Raw genomic sequence first — 23,475 nt, forward strand, 5'->3', positions numbered from 1 at the left:
ATGCCTGTGGGGGTGAAGTAATGGTTCTATTTCAGTGTATGGCAGGTGAATATAAAAACAGAGATATACCTGAAATATAGAAAATAGACTTTATGTTCTTATTTTACATTATACATGACAGATTTTCAAGAGTCTAACTGTTTTAAATAATATTACATGTTGTAAATATAAAACAAGAAGCAATTTGTGAAGAAGAGTTGAAAAATATGTTATGTTAAATTAAATTACAGAGAGTTCCATATTCTCCACATGGGAAAAATTCTGACCAAACGTTTGACACGATTTACACAGAAGAAACACATTTTTTTGATACTTAAATGATTATTTAAACAAGATGAAGGTGTTTTCTATTTTTTTATTTGTCAAATCATAATCTCTGTGTACATTAGAGGAGTTTTGGTCCAGTGTGCAGCATGGTTGAAGCAGGTATGTTATGGAATTACTGTGATGTCATGATTTCCAACCAGGAAGTTTTTTTTAAATTTTATTATTTTTTACTTTTTTTGTAAAATCATAAATAAAATTAACTTAACTGTGTTTTGGTAAAATGAGTAGTTCAAGCTGCCATAGGCACTGAAAAGTCTGGAAGCTTGCACAGAGTACATTAGGCAGTGCGGTTTAAGAAGGGGAAATAAGAAGACCAATAAACTGCAGTTAATCGTTGAGCTACAGTATCACAAGACATTTGATGCTGACATTTAAAAGCTCTTTGAATATATTTTATGTGCGGTACATGTTAATAGTTTTCCAGCTCAGTGCTAAATGGAGAACTTGACATTTGCAAAAGATTTATAATGTTAGAAGTTGGAACACTTCAAATGGAGGGGCTGGTGTCATATATTTCACTTAAATGAACATTGACTATATTTCAGTAAAGCAGTTGGACTTGAAACGCATAGAGGCAGTGAGGTTTGATATATAGTCCTCAAACTGAAGCAAAACATCCCCGGTGTGATGCGAGCAGCTGTGATTGTTGATTCTTGTTTCTGAAAGGCGTATTTCACTCTGGCTCATCGTTGTTGGCTGTTATTATTGTGTTGTAAAAGGACTCACCGCACTTTGAATTCAAAGACTCCAAAAACAGGCACACTTCAGACAGATATTCTCCTAGAGCTTCTTTAGCGTCCACACAGAAGGGGACTGTGGAAGATGGAAGATAAAAGCAGCTTTAGGGGATACAATTTGAAATAATAACCATCAAAATCTATGAAATGAAGCCAAGAAGAAGTAGCAAATAGTGTTATTGTCGCCAGCGCAGATGGTGAAGGGAAGAGAATGACATAAAGTGAAGTTGTGTGGATTTGTGCGTCAGTCAGGAAGTCTGTATTCAACTGAGCTGTGATAGACCAAATCACTGAGCCTCCTCATTAACAGTATTTAAAAGAGACAACTAGTAGGCCAAGAGCTGTTGTTGCTACTAGCCTTTTAAATGTTAGATTATTTGTCTACTTTAGCTAGTTAACGTTACATCGATAATTAATTAAACAGTTGTAGTCTCGGGTGTTTCTTGGGCAGATATGTTGCTCTTATGGTATGGATAACTGGATAACCCTTAAATGTAGTGATTTTTAATAAAAGGGCTCAAATGTTAGACAAATAGACAAATGCGCAGATTTTCGCATTTTTCAACTCAGAAAAAACATTTTCCAAAAGTTCCTGGGGGCCACATAAATGCAGGAAGAGTAGCAAACATTGTTAAATAAGTTTTAAGATGGTCTGAAAACTCAATTTTAAAAAAAAATGAATTTAAACAACACATTTTCAGAAACCTGTGATGAACACAAGCATTCATGATCCTGCTAAGGTGTTTGGTTTTCAACAAAAGGGTGAGTGACTAACTGAAAAACAGTTGGCTAATGCTAGCTATCTTATAAAGTGTATGTGTGAGAGATGCACAAATGAGCTCACCTGTTAAGGTTTAACAGATGCAACTGCAAAGTTTCAATATACTGTAATCAATTCAAAATCACAATCTGAGTTGGAATTATAAAGGCTGCAGTTATAGAACATCCTATGCAAAAAACAAATCAACACATTCTGGAAAAAAATAAAAAATATGCCTGTAGTTTAGACCTCTACAGACAGTCTGAAATGGATTGTTGTATTAGTTTAGTTCAGTTTAGTCTTCTCTCAAATGTTATACAGTTTGCACTCTGAACGAATTCCTTTGTTTTAAACATATTTTGAAAATCAAATTGCAATTGTAATGGTTATTAAAAAAAAAAAAAACACAATGAGATTTTTTCCAAAATTGTGCAGCCCTAGTGCATAGGGACTTTAAAGGCACTGATGCAGGTCTGGAGACAGAGCGCCCTTTGAGTGACTGCAAATGGACCACTATCTAAAGCATATCAGATGCTCCGACTAAGACGTTATCTAACCAGACTGTCTCATGGCCCTATCCGCAAAAATAAAGTACTTCCACATTCTGTTCACTGCACCCAGGGCCATGGAAAATCCAATTCTGCTGCTATTGTTTAACATAGACCATGAGATCTCTAAATAGGATAAAAAGATGATTCACTAATCTATTAGATGGATTAAATCAGATAATGTGTGTACAATGTTCTGATGCAATAAACATGATGTGGTCATGTCAAGTTCAGTCAAAATTAATAGGTGGTGTGTTCACATAACAGCACTGAAGAGTTAGTTTAAAACTGAACTGGGCCACACGTCAGAATTCTATACAAAGACAGTTTAGGAACAGTATAACTGTAAGACGGCAGATTTGTTGACCTGGTTTATGGTTAATATAATATAAATTCAATTTTTTTTCAGTCAGATTAAATAAATAAAGTTTTTAATAAATAACTTAAAAAAAATAACTTTAAGAGGGTATGAGAAATTTGTCAAACTGATCTTTAACAAACAATGATGAGGTTCAACATTTGAATACAGGCCAAGTATTTACATCCTCAAATTTTAGAACATGAACACAACCTATTCTGGCAAATATACAACTTTGAATTAGGAGTATATTAGGATATTATTGAACAATCATGATGAGAGACAATAATACAACAATACATCAGAAAGTGCAAAGTTATTCTCTTGATAAAATACAGAGGTCTTTATGACAGTTATGACATAATGCTCACACAATACCTGTGAGATTATTGCAATTCCACAGTCCAGACGCACTTGACACTGCAGAGATGTAACAAAGCAGTCTGTGATAAAATTAAAAATATGAATAGTGATAGTGAGGGTCTATAAAAGTATAATCAAACACAAGTAGAGGTAGAAAAACTTGTTCAGACTGTACCATCCTCCTGTCTTACAAAGCTACGCAGGACACAAAAACAGCAGACGGAGAGGTTATGGCCAAGGACAGGAGTGCTAATCAAATTGCTAAGGACTATTTAGAACGAGCTGCCTTAATAGCACAGTGCAGACATGTAGAACGCATTCCCAGAGCTATAAAACCACCACTGCACACTCTACTTCCTCTGCTACTGCTCCATGCAGGGACCAAGCTGGAGTTTGAACTTTGGGGAGAAATATTTAACATGGACAAAAGGACACCACAGTGTTTAGTCCTGAAGCAAGCGATGTCACAGAGGGGCTATCTTTTTACAGCAGTGCACTGTTCATAAGGACACCATGGGAGCAGAGACACACTGCAATGCACCACCAAAACAGGGACTGCTAGGCCAACTTCTACCAGAGCAGAGGTTCACAAAACAATGAAGAGCAAAGTAGTACAATCGTTTTGTAGCAAGACTCAGCATATTGCCATGAAATTCTACAAGCAATTGGATATATCTGATTTAAAACAAAACTGTTAACCAAGGGCTGTGGCTAAGAAGGTTTTTCATTGACCTTGTTGAGAAATAAGCATTATTGTTATAGTTGTTTTTATAATTGGAGCACACTAACTGTTTAAACATGGGAGAAGAGGAGAGTGGAAATGAATGTGAAAGGGTTTGCTTGATAAGATTCTTCGGGCGGAGGGGAAAAGTGTAAAGGACCACAGCTATGGGTTCATGGCTGCCTGGGAGTAGGAGGAAATAGATTACCCTTATCAAGGTTTCCTCCAAAGAAAATGCTGCTGTGAAAGCTAATTGCAGACTGCATCCAGAGAGAAGCTATAAAATCACTGGTGCATTATATTATCTCTCCACTTCTCAGACAGTTTTATGTGCACTCTGTAAACTCTTGGTTTAACATCATGTGTGATGGCATCAATTCTGACATATGCAAGTTATGATCATTTCAGTTGTTACCAATGTGTGATATTTGAAAGGATGAATACCTCCAAAAACAAAATAAAACAATTAATTTAAAAAGGCATATCTCAAAGTACCATGAACTTAGATCACAATTTGCTCTATAGTGAGATACTACAGACATCAAATGAAATGGCTTGAACCTAACACTGTAAAATTCCCAAAAGTTATGTAACTTTGAAAAAATGGTCTGCCACCTGCTTGTCTCCACAGAAGTGCAATTTCTTTGTCTGAAATGTTTCACAGTATGCCATTAAAGATACAAGTACTTGGGTGCTCATCTGAACAACTGGACTCACAATACTGATGTACTGTAGATGGGTCTGGAGCAGACTCTGCCTCCTGGAGAAGTCGCCCAATGCTGGATGCCCTGTCAGCTGAAGAACAGCTACAGTGACTGACAGATCCACTCTCACTGTTCCACAGGTCTTTCTTTCCTGCTGCTGAGAATGCTGGTCCTGTACATGCATCATCCACCTATTAACCATGTGTAATACTGTAACTTAATGTGAATCACCACTTTACCCTCTATATCAGGGGTCACCAGACTTTTTTCTCTAGGGGCCACATTATCACTCCTGACTGTAATAGGGGGCCGGGGTTGGGTAGGCCATATAACAGAATTGTATGATCCTGACGACGCAGAATATATTCTTTGAAAACCACCAGACTTTCTTTACATATAAGACAAACTGCATGGCCCTTACACTGAACAAAAAAGTAATCGGCTGTCCACTGTTCTTTGAAAACTTGGCACTCTTTGTCAACTTTTCGTACTTAGCCATTTTGCTGTCCTTAACTGCACTACAGTACTCTGACAGACAACTTTTGACGATTGCCACAGTTCAAGGGGTGGGCGGCAGAGGGGCTGGGGGGGCGGTCAAAGGGGAGTAGAGGGCTGGAGTCAGCCAGCGGGCCTTAGTTTGATAACCCCTGCTCTATATATTCTGTACATACACTTTACTAAACATAACCATAGTCATAGTATTTTACTGTAGACTTATATTGGACTCCATCTGCACAGCGTCAGATTTAAATCTGTTTTATAGTTAGTTTAGTTAGTTATTCATCTATATATATATTTTTTCATATTTCTATTTTCTTGTTGTTCTTCATGAATGCCGTGATCCAACAATGGAATTTCTCAATTGCGGGACAAAGATTCTCTTATGTTAACATTCTCTCTCTCCTGTAACTTGGCGACCAGGCGAGGTCAGATCAGCAGATGAAAGCATGCTCACAGTAAGGTTGTATGTTTTTCAAGGAATGTTTTACTAAATGTTATTGAATTAATGCAAAAATAGACATTTTTAGTGGAACATTCCTTGGAAGGCAGTAACAAGTAAGTACAGGGCACACCTTTAACTTCATTCTCTTAAAGCTTGACTTTGTTTTAACCTATCTTCTTACCTAAGTGGCTATCTGCCCAACAAAACCCTCTGGAGTTTTGGCATCACAGTCCAGGCTGAGTCTCAACCGGACCACTTATCTTTGCACTGGATGTAACCTGAATTATTTGGGACAGACCCACCATCCCTGCATTGTGCCAAAGGGAGTTTTCTTTGGGGATGACTCCTGAAGTTGTGTGATTGAGCGATATTAGAAGTGAACAGTGTTTTAACTGGTGATCCCTTTGCAACACTGATTTATTTTTTGTGCCACTGAAATGTCATTGTTCATCTGGTATAAATATATTGCTATAGCAGAATAGACCTTGTTATTGTTTTGGAGATACTACAGTAGACTAGGTCTGCAACAACGGACTATAATAAACTTAACAATACAATTTCCATATCTTTTCTCATCTTAAAAAGTATAAGCTTACTAAAAAAAAAAAAAAAAAAAAAAACACACACACAAACAGAAATTTAGTGCCTGCCTTCCATTAGCTCGGCCACCATCTGTGTTGATCTCTTCTTTCTCCTACCTCCTTCTCTCTCTTTTTATAACAAATGAATGATGGCAGCAATGCAAAGGAAACACAGTAAGAGTTGCCAGCTTGGCACTCTATCAGCATAAGCATCTAGAGAAAAAATGAAAAGGAAGGAATATGTAACATATGCTGATGTAACAGTTACAGTAATGTGAATGTGCATCGTTTTAATGGGTCACAAACACAGCAAATGTTCACTGTACACATTTTAACATTGAAAAAAGAGGTTTAGTTAATACTAAAACACTTGTAGTAAGAAAAGTATTTGAAGCAAAGTATAGGGATAGCGCCACAGAGTCCGTTAAAACAGGTAAAAATTCCTTTGATAAAATGGTCAAAATTCACTGAGCAGATAATTGAGTAGCATGGTGTGAATAAAACTGCTGAGGACCACAGGGACAGAACAGTGTGTTTTCCAGTTGCACACACAAGAGACCACAATCCAATTTCAAACCCACATTTCACTACTGGAGAAGCAAATATGAAGACTCACATAAAAGCAACACACGTACTGAATCAGTGTTTTGATAAGGTCCAAGCATGTTAAGTGATAAACAAGGTAAGAATGTTAAGTGTAAGAGATAGAGGCCTATGTTTCATCCCTGAGCTACAGTCTATTACACTCTTACTGCTAATTGAATATACATGGAATGGTGCTTTGTGAAAGAAAGGTGATCCAGGGAGGAGGTTGTGAGTTCTTATGAACTTACCTAACTGGGTAGATTCTTCATGTTGTTATTTTAAATGATCCATATGTTGTTTCTTTCCTTGTCTGTGCTTCATCCTCCTGTCCTGACCTGTCCAAAACATGAATGGAAGTTAAACAACTGACCAACGGAAAATCTATGTATAATAACTGTTAGAGCCCGAACGATATATCGGATGGCCGATATTATCGGCCAATATGGGCACCTGGAGACATATCGGCTATCGGCCGATATGCTTGCTGATATGGGCCGATATTTCACGTGGGCATGTTATACCTCGTTATAAAGCTTAGACTCTCTACATTATGTTCATTTAATCCAATTTACAGACAGATAAATGTCCTAATATGTGGCTCCGCATCAGTATTTATCTGCGGTGTAATTTGTCTGTGTCCGTACTGTCCCTGAACACATCACCAAAGTGACGTCACTTCACTCGCTGTGTTTGTTTACACCCGCAGCCGTGCGCAACATTGAGATTATATTATTTTTTGGACAATCGGTTTGAGTCTGGATTAAAAGGACATTTATTAGTGCAGACTTGTGATGTGAGGAGGAGCCTGTTTGAGCGGTGAGTGTTGGAAATACATCGACTTTGAAGCTAGTTTAGGTTTTGTTAGCGGTTAGCTGCTGTAGCTCCCGCACATAAACAGGCTGTTTTCTATTGGTCTATTGTAAAGTGACTACATTGGCCGTATATTTGTTACTGGACCTGCAATGATATGTAAATGAGCTGTGAATAGACGTGTGAATGATCCACATTTATGCATATAATTAACTACCGCGGTGCGCAGCATTTACGGCTAAAGGCTAATAGCGATAGTTAACTAGCTTGGAGTTATAGGTCGATCGCGATCGAAGCGGCTCTTAGATTCGGCTCTTTGAAGCGAACAACGGGAGCATGTTTCTTATTGGGAGCCGTGTTTTCTCTTTTTCTCACTTTTTCTCTTCATGCCGCATGTAGACCCGTAGTTTGACAGCAGCAGCGGCTGAAAACGAAACTTTTAGAAATCTGCGTGTGCATAGGATAAAAAAAAAGTGCATATTTGGCTGCAGTTCAGCATAAAATGAATAAACCAGGACTAATCTTGGGCTCGAGTGCAGGAGAGAGATAGAAACCGAGTCCCGACACTCAGTCCTGGTTCAGTTCTGGTTTAGTCCTGCTTGCAACAAAACAATCTCAAGTGTCGCTTGGGAGCCGAAAGAGCCAGCTGCTTTAGTGAGCCGAGCCAAAAGAGCCGGTTCTCCAAAAAAAAAAAAAAAAAAAAAAAAAAAAAATGGAATACCCTTCACTAGTAGCTAGAATGTGATGCAAAAATGCCATTAGGCCAATATACTGTCTGTAAATAAGATGTAAAGAGTCAAAATAACAATAAATGTTGCCTAAATAAACCCAATTTAGAATCCACTAGAGCCAAACCTAAGTTTTTTAATCAATTCAAGATTTACAGTGAATTTTTACATCACTAAATATATTGGTGATTATATCGGCTATCGGCAGCTCCAACTGTCATTATATCGGTTTCATATCGGCCACAACAAAATCCATATCGGTCGGGCTCTAATAACTGTATTTACAATGGTTAAATTTAATGTACAACATGTAGATACTAGGAGGCTTGACTAAAGGCCCTTTACAAAAATACTTTAGTCTAGCTACAGTTAAGTTAAACAAAACGATTATTTTAGCATAAAGTTAGGTTATCTCATAGACAGTATAAAAAGTCTATGGGTTATCTACTGCTATATGCTATGGAGGCTAACGCCACATTATCTGATGAAATTTAGATAAAGAGCTGGATAGACAGATGTCTTTACCGCAGACACATGGTCCAGAGTAAAAAAACAAACAATAAGAACATAAGAAACAATAAGAGGCCCATAACCTCTTAGGAGACCTTTTTTCCTCACAAAATCTAAAAATGTATAGTGGCATAACTCATTACCAAAGAGATAATTGTTGTCAGCTGAAAGGACTTAAATCCATGAGTTGATGAGGCAGATTTCTGAACCTGATCTAATTACAAATAAGGTTCAATAACTAAGGACTTTCGTCTATAGATTTAACTGTAGCAATTACCAAACTAGTTGTCAGTTAATAATGGTGTTATGTCTCTTATTCGCTAAAGACATAACCAATACAAAACAATCTTTGGCAGATGTTTGGCTATTTTATTGTGGAGCCAAAACATTCAAAAGAGTTTACAGCAGAACAAAATCAAAGTATAACAAAACAGGGCCTAACTGAAAACTGGGCTGAGAAAGGAAAGAATTAAAAAATCTAATCTAAGCAATAATGAGCGAGCAGGACTAATCCCAAGACTGAACCAGGAGGGCTAAACCAGAAATGAACCAAGACTGAGTGTTGGGACGGGCCCGGAGGTGTGCCCATGAGACAATCCATGAGACAATCCAGTGTTGTGAACCTCAAGCACGTCAGGGCAGTGTAGAGACGACACCTGAAGATGCCCCAGTCCAATCACCTGAGGTTAGTGAGGCCACCACACCTCAGGGACAAGTAGAGATTATTACATCAGAGCCCCACATAGCACCTGACACAACACAGGACATGGCACCTGACACAACACAGGACATGGCATCTGACAGTCTCCAGGACATGGCACCTGACACAACGCAGGACATGGCACCTGACACAACCGAGGATATGACACCTGACACGTTCCAGGACATGCACCTGACACGCTCCAGGACATGGCACCTGACAGGCTCCAGGACACTGCACCTGACAAGTTTCAGGATATGGAACCTGACACAACCCAGAATATAGCACGTAACGCACTCCAGGACACTCCACCTGACACATTTCAGGATGTGGAACCTGACACAACCCAGGACATGGCACCTGATGTAATCCAGGAAATTACACCTGACACACTCCAGGAAGATGAGGACAAGTCATCATTGGAAAATGTTGAAACATCCCCAGAGTCTCAGGAAAATTTATCTGGAGTTCCACAAGAAATTAACCTGGAAAATGTCCTAATATCAGAGGCTGGTGCAAATGCTCAGCCCCAGGCGGAGGTCCAACCTGCAGCAGTGAATCTGCAGGTGCTGCTTGTGAAAATCCTGTCCCAGTTGGCCTTTATTGGGGTTATAAAAGAAACCATGGCATAATACAGTGGTGCGAATCAAATGCAACTACCACTCACCAAGAAGAACCTGAAATCTGCAGCCTGCAGCAGACTCAGGCTGAAGAACTCCAGAGCTCCACTACACCAGTACCATGAGAGAGTACACATGAGCCAGAGGACCACAGGGAAGTCAATCCAGCAGAAGACACCCCGCATCAAGAAACAAATTAACTGACCTCTGTTCTAGAAACCATAACAGAGATAAGCAACCCACCTGTGTCACCCTGTGGACAACCATTGCTGTACACCGTGACACACGCTTGTGTCAAAAAAATCTTTAAAAAAAAATGGCGAAAATGCCACAGTCATGACTGTAGCCAAATGGTCGTCGAGCTGCATAGAAAGATTCAGGAGCACCTCATAGTCAAAGGGTATGGTGATGTCAGCTTTGCAGATCTGAAAAAAATTGGCAAAAAAGCAGCCAAACACCTCAATGTGGAATATGGCTCAGATGGCACCTTCCTGAGGGCTGCTTGTGCACCAGATACTGCACCATAACGCTCTGACAGCCTTCTACAACCGCCCCAGGTCCGCCCTGTCACGCTTCTTCTCCAGAGTGAGGAGAGCGTTCACTTTTCAGTAAGCCCAATCTGACAACCATTTACACATTTTCTGATTTCCACTAAAATTTGTTAAATTGCACATTTGTCTTCATAACGCCCCGAGAGCCTTCCACAACCAGCCCAAGTCCACTCTCACAGGTTTCCAGACTGAGGAGGGCATTCACTTTACATTAGGCCTAATTTGACAACTATGTACATTTACACCCATTGTAATAGAAATAATGTTTTCATTGCAATGTGTTAAATTGCACATATTTGTCCACATAATGCCCTGAGAGCATTCCACAACCAGTCAAGTCCACTCTCACAGGTCTCCAGTCTAAGGGGGGGTGTTCATTTTTCATTAGGCCCAGATTGACAACAATGTGCATTTTGAACCATTTTGAAGGAATGTGTCAAAAAGCATATAGTTACTCCAAAATAAGTAATAATAATAAGTAATGCATAAGAATGCATATCCAATTTATAGCTTACTGTTTGTTACTTATTTGTGTGCTTCAAATACATTGAATATTTCAAGAGAGTGTTGTATTGTAGTTTTGAAACAGAAGAACAGAAGAATGAACAAGAAAACTAAATGACTGTATTTGGAGTAAAACACTTCATAACACTAGTTACTGTCGCTTTAAACAACTGTAATTTATTTACTTCCACTGGTTGTTCTGACCTGCATTGTTGTTTTGGCCACACTGTACATTTAGTTTTATGTATATCAAATATATATGTCCTTTTATTTCCCGTCATCGACACTTAAGGTGGTGCTACCCTCAATAACAAAACAAAAAGAGTACTCACTTCATTTTTTGTTGTTCCATGCTCTAGCTAGCATGCTAGCTGCTGTTTTGACATTAGCTGTTTCTGACCAATCGTCCGTCCGTCACCACGTGGCGGGAGCCTTCATCCTCCTAATGTGTATCGTAAATTGCAGGACACAGATGACACGATATCGGGTATGTACGTAGTTAAAACATTTAACAGTGTGTGAGAGTCATTCCTCTTTCGTCCAGCAGTGGTTCAAAGTGGAGAAGGGGTCAACACTGGTCATCTGTGATCTTCCTTTTTTCAGATGTGATGTTATAGAAGGAGGTGGCCTGGCAGGCCTGTTCATGGTGGCAGTATCCAGATGACCACCATTCTCTATATAATTTAGTGTGTTAATTTCATATTTTCCAGTATTTCCCATTTTATCTTTACTACTTTTTCTAATGGGACCAGATTGCTTTTCCAAGATGATGTGCAATTTATCTTGATTAGCAGAAACACAATTTGGAATTAACATATCAAGAACAAATTGTATCAACCATAAGAATAATGAAGGAACAACAGGCACTTTATAGTGAATAAACAAATGTGACTATAGCCTATGTTCAAGATTTGACAGAAGTAAGTACTAGTGTTTGATTTCAAGTGACTTAATAACATGTTTAAAATTGAGGCAGAGGGCAGGTCATCTTGGGTAGAGTCTGTGTGTTGAAACTGTAAAATAACTGCAGATTTTTTTCTTTTTTTGCATTATGTCCAGTAGATCGTCCATCCCTGACAACATGGGAGAGTTGAGGGCAAAAAGCTACGGCAGATTCTTGGCAGCCATTCCTTATAAATGAAGCATTCAGAACATTTCAAGATATGAAAAAAGCTCCTCCACTCAGTCTTACTGAGCTTCTCCCTGTTCTAGATATTTTCCAGATATTTTGGTCATAGGAGGATCAAAGTACACATTATATTTAGTAATTATTTATATAAATTTTGCAAAATTTTTCAAAAACATATAGGGTCTCCAGGAAAGGGTTAATAGATTTATCCACCTCGCCTCCTACACCAGTCAAATGTCCCATACGCATGAATTAAATTCATGTTAAATCCCCAGAAGGCATTCTAGTGTTACGCTGTTCTCTGATCCACACCATGCTTTTAGTTCAACCAGGCTTCACACACCAAGTCTGTGCACAACCATATTTCATTCTTTCACCAGTATTTTCTTTCATATTGCTTTTCCACCCAAGAATCTCTGCATCCATCTGCTGAAATCCTATTATCATGATCCACAATAAGAGCCACGCACCTACTCCATCATGGCTGCCTGTCTAAGTGTCTGAGAGAAGGAGAAGGACACACAAGAGCGGCTCATTCATATCAATGAACAGGTGCGTGTTCCTCTGTACACCGCGTGAAAACTAAGCCCACAAAGCATCACACTAATTTAGAAAATATCTGTCAAACATTGCATTGCTTTTTAAAAATCAGTGTGTTGAGATACTCTGGTTGAACATGAGAAATCATGCTAATGAGGGCTAGACAAGTGGTTTTCAAACTATTGTTTTTTTTTTTTTTTTTTTTAAATATATGGTCGTTATGGTGGTAATATGTTAGAATTTAAATAATAATAATAATAGACATCTCAAGATGAGATACTCAAATCTTCTCATAATTCCAACATTACGTATGTGAGACTGCTTGTGACTGTCACTTTGCAGTAACTGTGTAGTTTTATATTAGGTATTTGATGCTATGTCATGCTGAGAAACGCATTTGATGTCAGCTTGAAATCTTGGTTTTAAAGACAGACATTTTACTCACTAAATTACAATGAAACAGGCTCGTAAAAATATGTCAAGCATGCATCAGTTTGAAAATGACTGCTGAGACGCGGTTATCTTTGAGTTCATGTTTACGCGGCACTGTTTAAAGTTATCACAGAATTTTTTAGATGTTTTCTAAAGCATCCTTAATTTTTAATCATTATAATTAAATAATTTATTTAAGTGTACACAGTGTTGAACTACTAAATACAATTAACATCCCCGTGCTGATACCAAAGCACAAAAAAGCTGAAGAAGCACTCAGAACTCTTGCTTGATGAAAAATGCATCAATTAAAGATTATGTTTATGGAAAAAAATGTAATTATTTAAGTCAATTAAATGTGTTTCCCTAATATTTTGCATTCCTAAGCCCATTCCACAAATCACCAGCTTTATTATGTTATGTGCCTTTTTAATCAAAGTCCTGCAAAGACCACGATTTGCCGGAACAAACACTGGAGTCTCATACTTTTGACAGAATAATTAATTAAGTCTAAGTCTCATCAGGCGTAATGGCACATAATTTTGTAGCCCAGCCCATTTCTTAGGTCTACACAACGTACAGTAAAGAAACCGAATAGCATGGCTCGTTCTTTAGATAGAACGAATGAAAAATTTTCCGTGAGAAAAAAAATCCAATTACAAATTTGAAGTCTTACAAAAGCCTTCCTAGAGAAATAATGGGAATTGAAATGGGTTATGTAAATGCTTCCTGTTAAGTGGCTGGGGACAAGTGCGCAGAGAGATTGAGCTCAGTGGCCCACGTGTATTACTGCTTTCATTTTACATAGACTAATCTGAATCCATCATTTCCTCCCTGTCACCCCTTTGATGGCGCCGCTAATGTTCTTTAATGAAATTTGTTGACAAAGGAAGCGAGCCTGTCCCCTTTCCTCGACATATATTGAATTAGCTGCCTTAGGAGGGAGGAGACAAGGAGCAAGGAGAGATAGATGACCTCTTTCAGTCACTGTCAGCATCTTGGGAACTTTTTAAGATGCTCTCCACTGGCATCTTGTGTTAATATGGTTTCCTATGGGCTGCTCACTGACTTAATGCGGCGTGGAGATAGAAGAAAGGAGTTCAGAGAGGAAGTTTTGAAAGTGAAAAGCATTGTGGGATACGCAACGGGTAAACAGAATTGAAAGGAGGAGAGTGGGTGGAGAGATAGGTAAAAAGTGCAGGTGTAAGGGAATAGGAAGCGATGAGTGGACATGAGAGATAAAGCAGTTAATGAGCAGCTCCAGTCAGAATGAAATATGAGGGCACATTGTGAACGATAGAAAGCCGCAGAGATAGACAGGGCCAGGAAGGAGTGAAGCATAAACCACCAACGCACAGATCCAGGGGAAATGGTTCGGAAAAACAGCCGTGACAGGGAATAAAGAGGAATTGCTCGGGAAAAACGGCAGGAGCAGGAAGTACGGGAGAAAAGTTATGGTCGCCTGGAAAGAGCAGTGGCAAATGGAAAGTCTAAAGAGAGCAGACCACTTTGGTCATGGGACCTCCAGTTTACAGGGTCAAGGTGAGGGATAATGAAACAGAAGAGGATATTTATTAAAGGTGCACTATGTAACTTTTCCGTTAGGTGGGTTATCTGACAACTGAGCGTGTTGCTTTGCCAGGAATGTATGCATCACCTCTTGCATTCATTCAGTTACAAATGTTTACATTACTACACTGCTAGCTCAGACAGTTTCTATGAAGTGAAAAAAGGTGATGAGTCAGGCTAAGTGGGGGATTCTCCAACAGCAAAGTTACATATCATCCCTCTTTAAGATCGAAGTTGTGTGTGAACCAAAGAGTATAGAAGAGAACTCTCCTCAACTCATACAGCATTCATCATCAATGCAAGAAGCTAATACAAAAGGTGATCGTAATTTACTCTTTCGGCAGATGTTTTTCTGTTAATCTGAACAACAGTTTCTCATGCACTGCTCTTCCTTCCCAGTGCATGTTCCTGCATATATTTGATATCTATCTAGCTGCATATTGTAAAGTGTGCAAAAGAATGTATTACAGTAAATGAAGCATAGATGATGTATTCAGATTGTGCCAGAAGGAGAAACACACAGAATAATTCAGCATCAAGAGAGGCATGTTATCAGGAAATCATCAGATATGCAGTAACAGTGTTGAATATTGCAGTGCTACTTATGCTTATTCATATTTTACTGTCAAATGTGTTCGTGTTGTAAAAGGCTTTCTACTAAATACTTTATTCATTTCCTCCAATTATTTTTATTAGAGGAGCACTAGGACAGATAATCATTATCTTATTCTGCACTTGGAATCATTTTTTGATTGAATTCCTTTTCGAACACATGCATGACTTTAGACATTTTCCAATATTCAGACAATCTTACTCTGAAATCTGGTAAAATGTGCATGTAAATGTTGGTTTAAGTATTGCATAAACAGTGAATGAACTGTAAAATTAAAAAACACACTTTATGTCCTTATTTAAAGTCCTATAATTATACAAAAATTACACTTGTGAACTTTAAGCCATGGTATAATGTTATGTAATGTTACCTCCTCAAAAACATATTTGGAGTATGGAGTTTTGTGTATTTCACACCTATTATTACTAGTCTGTCTACATCTCCAAAAGCTCAAAATACTCTGTTCCACATTGTGATGTCATTTAGTGGTAGTTTTCAAGTTATCATGCTAAATTTGCTATCTTTGGCCTTTTGTTTAGTAGAAATTGGAAATTAAATTATCCAAATTATTCTACTGAAGGTGTATGGAGTTTAAAAGCACAGTGGAGCACTTCCTGTATTTCCACATGATATCAGAAGGTGGAACAGAGTGTTTTCTGTTTCAGAGAAAACCTGAGTCTAAATAAGCAGGGTTTGTGTTTTAAACATGTGTGAACTCCAAGTATGTTTGTGATGAGGAAACATTATATTAGATCAGAAAATAGTGTAATATAGGCCTTTTAATAGCTTAAATTGCAAATGTGTCTATTGTCTTATTATTTATTGCCTAAACTATACTCTCAATATTAAAATGTTGCATATGCCCAACACAACCATTGTTATTATCAAATTTTCCTTACATTTTTTTCCCTCTAATCCACAGATGGATGAAGGAGAACTCTTGCATCACCATGTAGTAACTACAACCACGGTTCATTCCCAGGTTAGTCAGTTATTCTAACAAATGCCAAATGAATATTAAATTGAAAGTAGAGATGAAGCAGATTGTCTCAATATTTGTTTTGACACTATCCTCGTTTTTCCATAGACTGTGCATATGATTTAGAGCTAACAATTTCTGTGACAACACCCACTCTACAGCTGCACCTACAGTCTCTCACACTTAGCTGAGAGAGCGTGTTTGCACATTGAATTAGCCTTGATTTGTTATCTGATCTTCATTATGTAAATCACCATCTCTTTATTTCAAAAGCTTCAGTGAATGATACAGGTGGGAAGCTTCAAATTGATTGGATAGACTTGGCAGCAGATCGACTTCAAATTGAAATGTAATAAAATCAGCCTGTATAGTATGAGTATTGCAGTCTTATAGCTATTAAAAAACTAAAGTAGTTTTTTCACTTCTTGATTTGTTTAATATTACAAGTTGATGTGATTTTAAGAAATATTAGTATTAGTAGTATTATTAGTAATGAGGCCTATAATGTTATATTCTGTATTTCACTAAGTCTTCAGATACACTCAATAAACTTAGACTTAGACAAACTTCATTGATCCACAAGGGAAATTATCTGGACGCAATAGTTAACACATCACAACATATTATAATAACAAAGAGCGAAAATATAAATTGTAATAATAAATTCAAGTAGCAAAAATCACAAGAGACTGGTGTCAAATAAGGCATAGTTATATAAATGCATATGTATAAGTTAAAGTACAAAATATAGAAATATATGTCAGCTATATAGAAGATATTATGATGAGGTATACTTTAGGGTAGGGCTAGGCAATATGGTGTTAAAAAGTAAAATTGTGACCTCATTCTTGTGTTGATATTGAATTTATCATCTGCATTTGACCCATACTTTAATGCTGTTGGGGTAACATGTCAGGAACAGTGGGAAACCGCAGTGTAGCACCCGGGAACCCATCTCCAAATCAGGAATAACCATCAACTGTATAAAGAAGTGGACTAAGGAAGTGTGACATCACTCATAGCATTCGGCTCCAGTCAAATGAAGCTCACGAGGCTAACAGTTAGACAAGTGAATTTCTTGCCAGGTCCGTATTAGCAATAGGAATTTATTTACATAGAAAATAGTGAAATAACAACTTCAGGATCACGTAGAGTGGGTTAATACGAACATTTTAAAACCAAAATGACGACGCTCACTGCAGCAATTACAGAGACTGGTGACAATTGGGAAAAGTCAATTGGAAATAGAGTCAGAAGCACCCCCATAAATACTTCCTATGTTATCTTGGAGAATAGCCCTGTGCATGTGTAAATAAATACAAATAATGATTTAAAATTTAACATCAGTACCTACAAAACATTAGTGAGGGATATTGTATCTGAGACCTAAACAAGTTCCAGGAAATATTGAATTTTCACCAAGGTCACCTCAGAAAACTTGTCTGGTAAATTAGTGTTAAGGATTGTGATAACACAGTTGTTAGTGTGACTCAGTATGATAAAACTCTATTAGAATATCCAGGGGTGGTTTTTATTCCTCTCTGCTTCACATCATTCACCATCCACCCATCACCATTTTATCTCTTCATTTTCCTTGGGTCCACTCACTGTGAAGTCTGGACTCATTTACTTCTTCTCCTTTAGTGTTTGAATTACATTTAAAAGAACAAAATTGTAGCGTATCATTTAGTGAAGCAGTGTTACTAAAATAGACTTTAGTGGAGATAGAGATTCAGAACTGGGTTTCTGCCATTGATGAGTACGAATCACCTTGAACAATTCGATAAAATATTGAAAATCTTTGTGAAAGGATCAAATTCTTCACAAATGCTTGATAACATGGCATAGACACATTAAGTAAATATAATAAATGACATACATATATTTTTAATGACCAAAGGTTTTTGTGTGTTCCTTTGCCTCACTCTGAGTAAATGACAAATGTCCTGCTTTGGTTTTTGTTTGTGTTAAATGTCTGAAAACATTAATATTTAAGCTCTCCAGGCCCATGAATAAAATAAATAAAACAGGCAGAAGCTAAATGTTGTACTGCTGCTGTTTTGCTCCAACATGGACCCTCACTGTGATTTCATTAGCTTACTCTTCCCACTGTGGTCATTTTAACAGACAAAGCAAAACACAGACTGACTAAGAGTTTGTTTTTTTTATTTATGATTTGTGATTTGTGTTAATCAATTGCATTTTTCTATTTAATTTTATTTTAAAAAACGCTTTCAATATTAATTTGCTGAACATAAACAATACAGGCTGAGCAGAGGTGGTCCTGGTTAGTGCTAGGATGGGAGACCACTGGTAGTAGAGCTAGTACCTAAACAACAGATCTGTCTCACTCCTCACACTCATATTATCATCATATTATGTTATTTGAAGTAAAGAGAGTATTGATGCTACAGATCAAGATGTGTTAAATTTTTTTTGATACTTTGTCACAATAAAGAATTAAAGACAACAAGCAAAAAATACAAACTAGTTGGCAGGCAAGCCTTCACTTAGGCTCAATGTAATCTGTTTACTAGTAAGCAGTATTGGGACATGGGGGAGTGCTGGCAAGTAATAAATACAAAGTTAATGAAATCCATACATTTGCATTGATTAGCTGTGTAGGCCTAATGAAATTTTCACTGTAAGAGTAAACGTGTGTATTCTGGTTGTGCTGAGGTCAGGCTGGAAACACTATGCCTGCCCAGTGTCAGTGATTTAATCACATGGGCTTTTTCCTTCTTTTTTGATGAGCACTAAAGATTCATGGGTAAAAAAATTACTTTAGGTAATGTTTTAGGTTCTAATGCTTTGAGAAGACCAAATGTTCTACATATTTATGTTAATATTTAAGTCAATGAAGATTCAAGGATTTATTGTTCAAAGTAAAAATGAAATTACAGAGCATTTCCATTTAATGTATAACAAATCAGAGATGAGTCAGAAGAGAAAATGTTGCGTGAAGTCTGGAGAAGCAAATTGCTCCCTTACTATGTTTAACTTGAAGTATGTGTGGGTTTTGCTTGGTCACACCTCATTAAATTTGCTCTGAAATCTTCGGCCTTTCATGTCCCTGACTTTTGGCCAAAGAGAAAGATTTGATCTAAATACTGTGCACTCAGTTCCAGCATTTTATGCAGCAGTTATCATTAAATTGCATAATGTCATTTCGTCTCATCTCTTTCCCCCCCAATTTAATAACAGTTGTTAAACAGATAGTGTGTTGTTAAAAGTCAGCTTTAGTTATTATAGTGAATATTTGTAACTTTTTTCTCTTCTTAAAGGTACAGGTAACTTACTGGAGGTGGCATGCCACTTTCATGGTTCCATAGAAATAAAATGTTTAAATACTTACATACTTCGGAACATTCTCCATGGAGATAGATAAGTTTGATGCCATACTGTGGAATATTATGGCCAAAACAAGGAAGAGGCTTTCTTACAGCATAAATAATAGTCAGATTTGTAGGGATGCAAGCCCCCATACACACAACCACCCACTCATCCATGCACACTCACATACACACAAAAAAGCACCTCCTAAACAAAATATGATTGCTTTCTTTTTGAAATGATGTTTTTTTTAAATGACTAATGGTCATTCACTATAAGAATGAAGTAAATGAATGAAGTACCTAAAATACATTATACAGGGCTCCTATTGAGAAGCCAAATGTTTATTTCCAGTATCAAGAGTTTAATAAAAATAAAAGCTATAACCCAAGTTAAGACAAACCACACACAAAGCCTCACCTGCTATATAGAGAAGCAGGGGGTCAGACCTTATAAAAAGAGTAATATCAACAAAATGAAAAGGGAAGCATCTTCTCCGCCTACACAGGTGTATCGATCGCTGCTGTTATCGATTACTTACTGTTTAATGAGTGGCAGCCGTGATTGGATCCCAAATAATCAATGCGGTTCTAGAGGGAAGGACGAGACATACAGAGAGAGGACAAACTAAAGGTCACTGTGTCATGTGACCAGACTCAAGTGTAAACATCATCCACCAATCACCATTAAGAAGAAATCTACCAAACACTACAGTCCTTAATCTTTATGTTTAATTATTTAGGTATTTATTAAGGAGGTAAATACTTTATCTTCAATATGCAGTTCCACAATAGTCTTTAAAATATGCATGCAAATACAAAAAAAGTCCATTACTGCCCATTTTACCTCCTGCTAGGCCTCTCTTGATAACACATTTTCATAAACAGCACATTGCTGAGGAAAATACACTATAAAAGCATAATACTGAAATTAATTTATGCTACTGACACAATAAACCTTAAGTGGGATTATCCCAAAAAAATATTCTAAGTGTACAATATCGTAAAAAAATATATATCTCAAATAAGTAAATAGAATGAAACACTTAAGTAGTTAGTTTGTATCTATAATGAGCCATAGAAGTTATTTATTTATCCCTCTAGACTCAAATGTTAATGCAATACAGAAAAGATAACAAAAAGCAAACTCCCCATTAGTATAAAGAAAATTACTCACAGATGAATGCTGTTGTTGTGTCCTTGGGCAAGACACTTAACCCACCTTGCTCCCAGTGTCTGCATACATTGGTGTAAGAGTGTATGTGTGTGAACGCGTGAGTGGTTCCTTGATTTAAAGAGCTTTGAGTGCCTTCAAGGTGGAAAAGCACTATATAAAAATGTGACCATGACCACTGATTATTTACCCTCAAACATTTACACTCCCAAAAACTGTCACTCCGTCTAATTTAAGATAAGTTAATATTCTAATTACCATTTAGGTCTACCACAACTCACCGTTATGTAATGTATAACCCTATTATATCATCTTTGCACTGTTTTTCTTATGGCCTCTTGTATGTACTGTAGCTACTTGCTTTATTACTTATTATGTATTTTATTTTTTTACATTTATATAATTATGCCTTATTTGCTGCTTATTTAGAATGTATTATTACCATATACACATTTTACTCTTTGTATTATAACATATTATATATTGTGATGCGTGAGCGAGTGTGTCCAAGTAATTTCCCTTGTGAATCAATAAAGTTTGTCTAAGTCTAAGTTCCCTGTTAGCAAGCAAGCAGTCAAACCAACCAATGCTGCCAAGACCCTGACTCCTCCCAGTACTATAGATTTGTGCAACGCTTCAGGTACTTCCTCTCTGTCATTGTATAGCAGTGACAGCCATTCAACAGCCCTGACAAGCATCATAGCAGCAATGTAATGAGACGTGACAGGAACGCGCCGCCGCTGTTGACAACGCAAACAATATCAACCACACTCTGGGCTCTCGGCTGCTTTTACACTGTCTATTCTGTTTCATGTGTTGCAGATGGTTCGTTGAAGGATGTCCATGGAGAGATCAGGAGATGACTGTACACAAGCAAAGTGCACGCTCACTCTGGTATTCAAGGTAAGGACACATCACAGCATGTGCAGACACTAGGCAAAATGCAATGTTCAAGAAACTACGCACCACAGTGCAATCGAATAAAACCATCATCAGTGAATACTCTACTGATCCATGGGTCTCAGAATGATGAGTTATTAGGATGGTCTGTTGCCATAGCGATCAATAATTTAAAACAAAATATTTTTTAATTGGAGAAAGTCCTCAAAATGTCTCATGTAGCAGGAAGCTGAAATCCATGAAAGCAAAGAATCAGCGCTTTTGCTTCAGTAGATTTTTCTAACAATTTTAGATCAATGATGATAAAAAATTCAATTATAGTGGACTGGTCTTTGATGAAGAAGACCATATCGGATGAAGAGAAGAATAATCGTAGCTAACTGTAATGGTAATGCTGCACTGCACACTTCATGTATCTGCATGTACAAGAGTGTCTTCTACATTTATGCTAAAGCAGTACTCATCACTGAAAGGTAAGGAATGTGTGATCTGCAGTCAAAGCATGAGGAGACAATGCAAAAACATGAACAGCTTATTAAGAATGACTCAGGCTTAGTGACTACTTAATTAAAGGGGTTAGAGGTTGAGTTAGTTGTTCATTTTGACTTAAGTCTTTATTCATGCTTTATCGAGGGTATTGAGTCTTATCGAATGTTCTTATGTTGTAATTTCATAATCACTCATACTACAAAGGTAAAGAATGCAGTAAATAGATTGTATCAAGCACATTTCTTTTACAAGGGTTGTAATACTTGAGCTCCTCTCTGCATTAATCTTCATTGTGCCATTGGTTTGGACATTAGGGACACTGTGAAGGTCAGTGTCCTGAATGAGCCTGTTGTTGTGGTCAAGACAGAAAGCTTTTATGAGAGAAAATCTATTTTATTCTGAGATGGCTAAAGTGATGGAGTGAGTCAAGAAAAATCAAAGAAGCTCTTCCATTTGCTTCAAATATTTGAAGCTTAGCTAACCTGTCTTAGTTTTATTCTTCTTTATTTTAGGAAATACTGTATATTGAACGCAAAACATATTTATTTCTTTTCAGCATACAATTTTTGCTTATCAAGGGGAAATCGAATTCATTGTAAAGTAAAAAAAATGCTTAAAAATGTATTTGTGTTGCGATGTCCTGCCTTACAAGGTTTAAATGATGAGACTGTGATTCTGTGTATAATCTGTTTATTATAACACATAAAATAACTTTAACATAGTAATATAGAGATGCATTATTTGCTTTTAAACAGTACAGTAGATACTTTTAAAGACTATAGTGCGCTGCTACCCCCACCCCGCCATCTCACTCTCTTTTACTCGCTCTTTTCCTTGTTCTCTCTGACCCCCCCCCCCTCTCTGTCTTCTCTGTCTCGTTCTCTCGCTTTTTCTCTCTCTCCCTCTCTCTCTCCTATCTCTTTCTCCTTCCCCTCCTGCCTCCCCCCTCTCTCTCAAACAAAGAGCTGTAGTGTTTACTGTCAGGGAACACTTTTGCATCTTTATCTGCCTGTAATGTCTCCTGGCTGGTTGCTTTCTGCGTATGACACCAGGAGCACCAAAGCTTTGCGTTCTCTCTGCCAGTCCCAGGATGAGGATTAGATATTGTCATCTTTTATCTCAACGCTTTCCACTGCCGAGCTCTGACACTCTCTCTGGGGCTGCCATTTTCTTTGTGTGTCTAGTCACATGTAACTGTGTATTTTATATCAACTTTTCACACAATTTGTGCATAAAAGCAGGTTTGAGGCTTGTTGTGGCTCCTTTTC

The 23,475-nt window shown here is 37.5% G+C and overlaps 1 long non-coding RNA gene across 1 annotated transcript; it reads left to right on the forward strand.

Annotated features, from left to right (window-relative positions):
- The first annotated feature begins 12,685 nt into the window (after positions 1-12,685).
- On the forward strand, positions 12,686-21,693 carry LOC129410688 (uncharacterized). Its single transcript, XR_008632989.1, has 3 exons — positions 12,686-12,731; positions 16,256-16,315; positions 21,641-21,693. It is a non-coding gene; the product is annotated as an uncharacterized LOC129410688 (long non-coding RNA).
- The last annotated feature ends 1,782 nt before the right edge of the window (positions 21,694-23,475 follow it).

This window comes from Boleophthalmus pectinirostris, unplaced genomic scaffold (assembly GCF_026225935.1).
Source record: "Boleophthalmus pectinirostris isolate CB_2022bp ecotype Guang Dong unplaced genomic scaffold, ASM2622593v1 HiC_scaffold_23, whole genome shotgun sequence".
Taxonomy (NCBI): Eukaryota; Metazoa; Chordata; class Actinopteri; order Gobiiformes; family Gobiidae; genus Boleophthalmus; species Boleophthalmus pectinirostris.